This window comes from Megalobrama amblycephala, linkage group LG1 (assembly GCF_018812025.1).
Source record: "Megalobrama amblycephala isolate DHTTF-2021 linkage group LG1, ASM1881202v1, whole genome shotgun sequence".
In the NCBI taxonomy this organism is placed as follows: domain Eukaryota; kingdom Metazoa; phylum Chordata; class Actinopteri; order Cypriniformes; family Xenocyprididae; genus Megalobrama; species Megalobrama amblycephala.
In genome coordinates, this window is record NC_063044.1 from 11,346,311 (window position 1) to 11,353,720 (window position 7,410).

Consider the following 7,410-nt stretch of genomic DNA (forward strand, 5'->3'; position numbering starts at 1 on the left):
AGAATATCAAAATCAACCGCAGGCGGTAGATCCTTCTCCTATCTGGCACCTAAACTCTGGAACAATCTTCCTAGCATTGTTCGGGATGCAGACACACTCTGTCAGTTTAAATCTAGACTAAAAACGCATCTCTTTAACCTGGCATACACATAACACATTATCAATTTATATTTTCAAATCCGTTAAAGGATTATTAGGCTGCATAAATTAGGTCAGCCGGAACCGGGAACACTTCCTATAACACCAGATGTACTCGTTACATCAGAAAAAGAATGGTATCTACGCTAATATTAGTCTTTCTGTTTATCCCGAGGTTTACCGTAGTCAACCGGATCCGGGCCGTTTTCAGGTGAGATCGAGGACCTGCACCCTGACACAACCACAACGCAGCCCTGAAGTATCAGCAGAGATCGAGTCAACTAGATCATCCACTGTGAAGGCCTCATCGACACAACAGCCAGTGGAACAGCTCAACAAACCGTCCATACCGGCGTGATGAATACGATCCTCAACTGGATGGAACTGGATTAAATACTTTAAATGTTGTGATCCTATCGGACTTATGATAGTTACCTGAATCGTAACAAAGCACTGTTCGCCAGAGGAGAACTGGCCCCCCGACTAAGCCTGGTTTCTCCCAAGGTGTTTTTTCTCAATTTTAACACCTGTTTGTCACCTGATGTCACCTGTTGAAGTTTGAGTTCCTTGCCGCTGTTGCCTTTGGCTTGCTTAGTTGGGGACACTTGACATTTGATATTCTGGCCACTCCAGTTATCTCTGTATGTATATTTTAGGCAACAATAAAATTAACATATTAATACCCATGCATGTGGTTCAGGCAACGCAGTCAATGATTATCTTCACTACATGTATATTTACAACCAAACAAACTATAAAACACCAGAATGGTATAAACCAGAACTATAAAACTTCCTCTTTTCATTTACATTTTTAAAATATTAAACATATGTGGTTCAGGCAATATGTGCATATAGTTTGCAATCATAAAACACAACTCTGTCTCATTTTGTTAAATGTCAGTTTTAATGATCAATAACAGCCATTTACATTTACAGGTATAAGAAGCTACAATAAAAATTAAAGCAAACAGTTCAGTCAAACGTTCAAAGTCAGCGCTCCAATAGACTACAATGGTAAAGTTAAATAGCCTAAATATATAAAGTTATGAAACTTTACTTTACCCTCAGCCAAAACGATTTTCCAGGGAACAAATTATAGATTAATGAGTTATATCTCATGTTTAACCACTACAGAGTCAGCAGCAAACATCAGAAGGACTAGCCGAGGTAAGGCTGCTCTCGGCGGTGTACATGAACGCTGAACGCCCAGTGATCATCTGGATCTCACAACTCCGACAACGTCAGATCAAATTTTCAAATAGGTGCTTTCTTTATCAATAAACCACAGATTTGATCTTGGTGCTGTTGCTCTGTGTCTGCTGTTGAATTATTCAGGTTGTTGATGAGGAGCGACCCCTGATGTGATTGTGAAGCACTTACGGTGTACAGTAGTACATAGTAAAGTGCTATATAAATGCCTCATTCATTCATTAGTTATCCATTTTTAATATGCGTTCTTGTCTGTTCTTGAAACGTCATCAGCTGCTGCCCGAGTACTGATCCAATTCAAAGTTCACATCTAGCCAAGTACAGGTTAAATCCCTGGATGTGTTCTTGATCCGACTTTTATGGAGGATGCATCGAGAGGGTACTTGTGACAGCCAGGTATCCCAGAATGCCTCTCGCATCAACCAGCAACAGTTAAACTACATGTCAAGACATAATAACATGGGGGACATTGGGGGGGTATTTTTCCCCAAAGTCAGCCGTCAGCTCCAGTCCACTACAATCAGGAGTGGTTTAGGCCTGGGTATATGTCATTTCCCACGTTCTGCTCCATCTCGCGCACAGTTGAGTGTCCAAGCCGTGTCTGGTGTGCAGTCGTGACCATCATCTTTCAATGACATCTTTCAAAGTATACTAAACCAGAGATGCACGTGGATCACCGAGTTTGACACATGCACAATAAAACATTTTCTATTGTATTACCAGACATCATGTCATCAATGGGAAATTCTCTGGGCAGGATCGGAGAAGAAAAATAGTGCATCCACCATTGCAACATAGTTCAGAAGATACACCAAGAGAACAGGAATTAAAAAACGATGGGGAAAGCATGCCTCTGGGTTTACTCGTCTTGTTTTTGAATCGCTATTTACACTCTTCTTTGATGACTGCACATTGTGCTCAGTACTGTGCGTATTGCCACCTAGTGGGCTCTTCCATCTTGCTTGTGCATGCGCTGTTGCATATGCACCATCTGCACAGTCTCGAAATTTGGGCTGCCTGTGGACGGGGTGTGCGGCTGGCCACGAGCCTGCCTCATGACGAAAATTATGGATGTCAAATTCACAAACGAGGACGGCCGAAGTATACCTGGGGCTTCAGTGATCACAAAAAATTCAGCTGCAGGCTGCCACTGTTCAGAGAGCAAAGCTAACTTACACAGAAGAGATTTTTTTGTTCAGCACATAAAGATGAACTACTTCATTTCAGACTGTGGTGATGTGGTTTCTCCACTGCATGGATCTTCATGTGTATCTTCAGGTGACTTTTAAAAGAGAAACTCTTTCCACACTGATCACAGGTGTGCAGCTTCTCTCTGCTGTGGATCCTCTCATGTGTTTTCAGATGTGATGACACACTGAATCTCTTGTCACAGTGTGAACACTTGTAAGGTTTTTCTCCAGTGTGAATTCTCTGGTGCACTTTTAAATTGTTTGCTGTAGTAAAAGTCTTCTCACACTCAAAGCACATGTACTCTCTCACACCAGTGTGTGTTTTCTCATGTTTTTGTAAACTACACAGCTGTGAAAAACTCTTTCCACACACAGAACATGAATGTGGCTTCTCCATTTGTATGAACCCTCAGATGTTTCTTCAGGTTTGATGACCCTTGAAATTTTTTGTCACATTGATCACATGTGAACGACTTCTCTCCAGTGTGAACTCTCATGTGACTCTTAAGATTTCCTTTACGTGTGAAACTCTTCCCACACTGATCACATGTGAACGGCTTCTCTCCAGTGTGGATCATCATGTGTTCCTTAAGATGTTGTTTGGTTGTGAAACTCTTCCCACACTGATCACATGTGAACAGCTTCTCTCCAGTGTGAATTCTCATGTGAACTTCAAGACTTTGTTTGGTTGAGAAACTCTTTCCACACTGAGTGCAGGTTGTAGATTTCTTGTCTCTTCTTTTCTTTAAAAATGTCTTTTTAGTCTTTGAGCGACTCAAAAGTTTTTCTCCAGGTTTGTCAAGATGTTCCTCCTCCACTTCACTCAGTTCTTCAATCTCCTCCTTCACTTCCATCAGCTCTGAAATGAAAGAGAAAAAGTCATTTCATTTTCAGTAAATCAAAATAAAGAGAGAAATATGAAGTTAAAGGTGATAAAATTGAGACTTGTGATAGACAACTGCTACAAAACATTACGATCATTTTGATGCATTTGCATAAATTAGTTGCAGATGTCCCTGAAGGCCTGTACACACCGGGACGAATATTGCACGCGTTTATCGCCAGCGTTTTTCGAGACGTTTTTTGTGTTCACACCCAAGCGATTTTCACTGGTGATGCACAGTGAACGTGCAAATTCACTCCCTGACAGTATGTGGCGCTTGTGCTTAATGGTAGTGCAAATAAACATATTTATGTTATTAATAAAGTTAAATAAGATAAAAATGCAGATAATAAATGGCATATATATGAGAGATGGCAGTCAGAAACGGTAGTGCAAATAAACATTTATGAAATAGATATTCTCAACTATATTTCTTGAATGTAAAAGAAAAAAACCCCGGCAAAAATACAGAAATACACATCTATCGGAATGGCCAAGAAGTGTCAGAGCATGATGGGAGGACAAGAAAATAATCTCAATCCATTGTCTCAGTTTTTACACAAATGAATGACTGCATTCATCAACCCTGTTACCAAAGTTACTGTAAGAAGAGATTTTGCTCAAGTTTCACTCACAACCCTGACAGCCATTCTGGAAAGATCATTTACTTCATACATTTTGATGTTTACAGTTTATTCCTAAAAATATCAATGTTGAAAACTATTGAAAATGCCTAAATTCTGGTAACACTCCTGGAAATAGTGAAGCAGATATGAAACAAATGTAAAATATTTAGTTTGATCTGATGTTGACAATCAATATGAAAGTTTCTCAAACTTCCCTTTACTGAACTAGAAAAGAACATTATTTAACTGCATGTCTAAATATGCAGAAGTGTTTGAATCTTTCTAACATGAATGTTGTCATTAAAAGTTCAGTATGTATTTGATAGTTTATCTAAATGTGCAAGAACATGAATGTTGTTCAGCATCATGAATGAATGAAGAATAAACACGAACCTCTTTGTTCTTCAGTATCTTCAGTGTGTTTCATTCTGCAGGTTCTGGATCACTCGTGTTCTCACTGTCCTCCTTAATAAACTCAGTCTTCACTGGTTTCAGCTCTTCTTCTTCCTGAAGCTCTTCTGATGGGAATATTCCAGCATTTATTGATCAACTGCTGTGGGAGGAGCTTCACTGATAGTGAATTGCAGTGGGCGGAGCTTCACTGACTGAACTACAGATTTATAGGGTGCCCAAATTTAACTGTGTTTGTTTTTACAGGGTTAAAGACCAGAAATCAAACATCTGCATCAAATTAAATGTACAAAAGCAAATTTAAATAGAAAACCCATTAAATGCAAGTGTCTATTTTAATGTTTCAAATGACTTTTGTGAAAACCAAATGTTTTAATGTCCCATCATCATTTAGTGTAACAGATATATTTATGTAAAAATGAAACAACATTTATTTTGACCAGTACTTAATAAAGTATATAAAAGAATAAGAGATCATACTAAATTTTGTTATATTTTAAAAGTATAAAGATTTAAAATGACAATTAAAGAGTATTTTGGGCTTCGTTGTGATCCTTCAATACACTGTTTGAATGTCAGAAAATGATTCTCGTTCTAAATATGCCTGACAAGTTGTTTTCTTTCTTTCTTTTTTTGTTTGTTTGTTTTGTTGCTATATTAACCCCTTTTGTATTTCACTCTTAAACTAATTGCATTAATCATTTATATCCATCAATCGTAAAGCAAATGAGGCAGAATTAGAAACAAAAAGTTATAAATTAAACTTTATTCTTTTTCTTCATTAAAATATTGACAGATATCTAGAAAAGTAGTAAAGAACTGCAAGAAAAACATTTATGGCATGAAGACAGAAATAAACATACATAAACACTATCAAATCCCCTCAGTCTGTTGAGAGCAATGAAATGAGCTTTAAGTGTCAATTTACAGCAGATCTGAAGACATCAGCATAATAAATGAGGTGAAAACAGGAACTATTGACATGAAATAAAGAGTGTTTTCAGCAGTTTCTCTGTTAATATTGATGATCCTCAGACTATCAACACTCATTCAACAAGACATTCAGATCATCTCACTTTATTCTGAGTGTTTGCTGATAGAGACACATTATTGGAGTCACAATGTATGAGAAAATCCTATAAACTGCTTTAATTAAAGACAATACTGTTCATCAATATAATATATATATATGAACTGAAAGTTTGATTTTCTAATAATAAGTACATTGATTGCAGTAGTGAAATTAGATCAGAAGAGACAATGATCACAAAACTTTTCAAAATAAAGAGCAGCACAAAGTAGAGTTGTCGTCATAATACAGAATCATCTCATATTTAAGATATCAAAGCATTGATCTGTATTAAATCCAATATAATCACCAGTATAGGCTACATGTAGATTAGAGGAAGAATTAAAGTGTGAACTAAATGTAAATGAAATACACTAAAATGAGTTTTCAGAAATATAAAAATACTTATTTTATTGGATACGATACAAAGCAGTTAAAACTTAAATCATCTTAAACTCTATAATCTAGCTTTATCCAGCAATATTGGAGATGCTGTTACTCGTCCCTCGATCATTTATCTTCTACACTTAATGCAGTTCAGCATCTGAGGAAGCCTTTTACTCCACAGACTCCCATTCTGGTTTATATTTCTGAAAACTTTTATCTTTTTCTTTCACAAGCTGGACTAATAACAGCTGCCATCATGAGCTACTCTCTGTAAAGTTAAACTTCCCGCCACTGTCAGCATCCAGTCTGGATGATCATGTGATGTATCAACAACCAATGACAGAGAGCTTTCCTTAAACTGAGCCTCAGAACAGAAGCACAAGAGAGTCTTCTCCATCATTCCTGAAGATCTTCAGCTGCGGCGGGTGAGAACTTTATGATTGAGGCAGATCTGACTATCCTGAATAATCACAGGGTTAATGCTGAATGATTAAAAGACACAGCGACTGAAAATATATATGACCTATGACATTTGCATATTTTTTGTAGGGGAGAGGAGGAATGTTTCAGACAGAGATATATTTTTGCTGTGGTCAATAAATCACAAGGGTGGTCAATCAATACCAGGTGGTATTTTGTACAAATGTAGAACGGCTTCAGTATAATTTCACTGTGAACAGAAGATGTCGATGACCTTGTCAGTTGGGACGAAAGTAACACAACAATACAAGCTAAATTGTTTGTGTTACTCTTGTTTTTTTATTGAATATACCCTACTAAGACTTTATTACTATGTAACTTAAAACATATTTTGTCCTTTATCTTTGCAAAAAATAAAATATATTAAATTACATTTTCATTTTAAATTTTAGTTTTATCAAATTTTTCAAGTAACTTGACAGTACAAACTTGAATCGTTTAAAATATTTGTTTATAGGCCATGTCAATTCATTTTAAAGTCATTCAAAACATTTTTTTTTCAACAGTATGACAGTATATATTCCAAGAAACCAACAAAAACAGCAAAGATACACCACCATGTATCAGTGGCTGCAGAAACAATAGTTAGAAGAAGCTTTGAGAAACCATGGCATATTCTCAGAAGAGCGGGGAAGAGTACAAACAAACAGGAACATAATAATAGAGATTAGCCTAGTCATTGTCACAGTTGTGATAGATATAATGTTCTGCACCCTCAGTGATAATATCGTTCTCTCAGACAGGCCTGTCGTAAAGATGGAAGCATCATCGTTTAACTGTGTCCTTTGAGATTTTTAAAGTTTCAGCATGCTGCAAAATTAGCTAGATGAAGGTATTTTTCTGATCATCATCATTGGCCTAAGATTTTATTTACCACAATTAAATCAATAATTCAGTTCAATGAGGAACCCTCGGCTGAACTTTATGAGAAATTTTTTAGTTTTTTTCTGACAATGTGATTCATTCTTCCTTCACTTTACAGTTCCCAGATCTGACTCTGAATTCGCTGGCTACT

At 36.8% G+C, this 7,410-nt stretch overlaps 1 pseudogene; it reads right to left on the bottom strand.

Annotated features, from left to right (window-relative positions):
- Positions 1–1,025: 1,025 nt before the first annotated feature.
- Positions 1,026–3,249, bottom strand: LOC125262917 (annotated as a pseudogene).
- Positions 3,250–7,410: the final 4,161 nt, after the last annotated feature.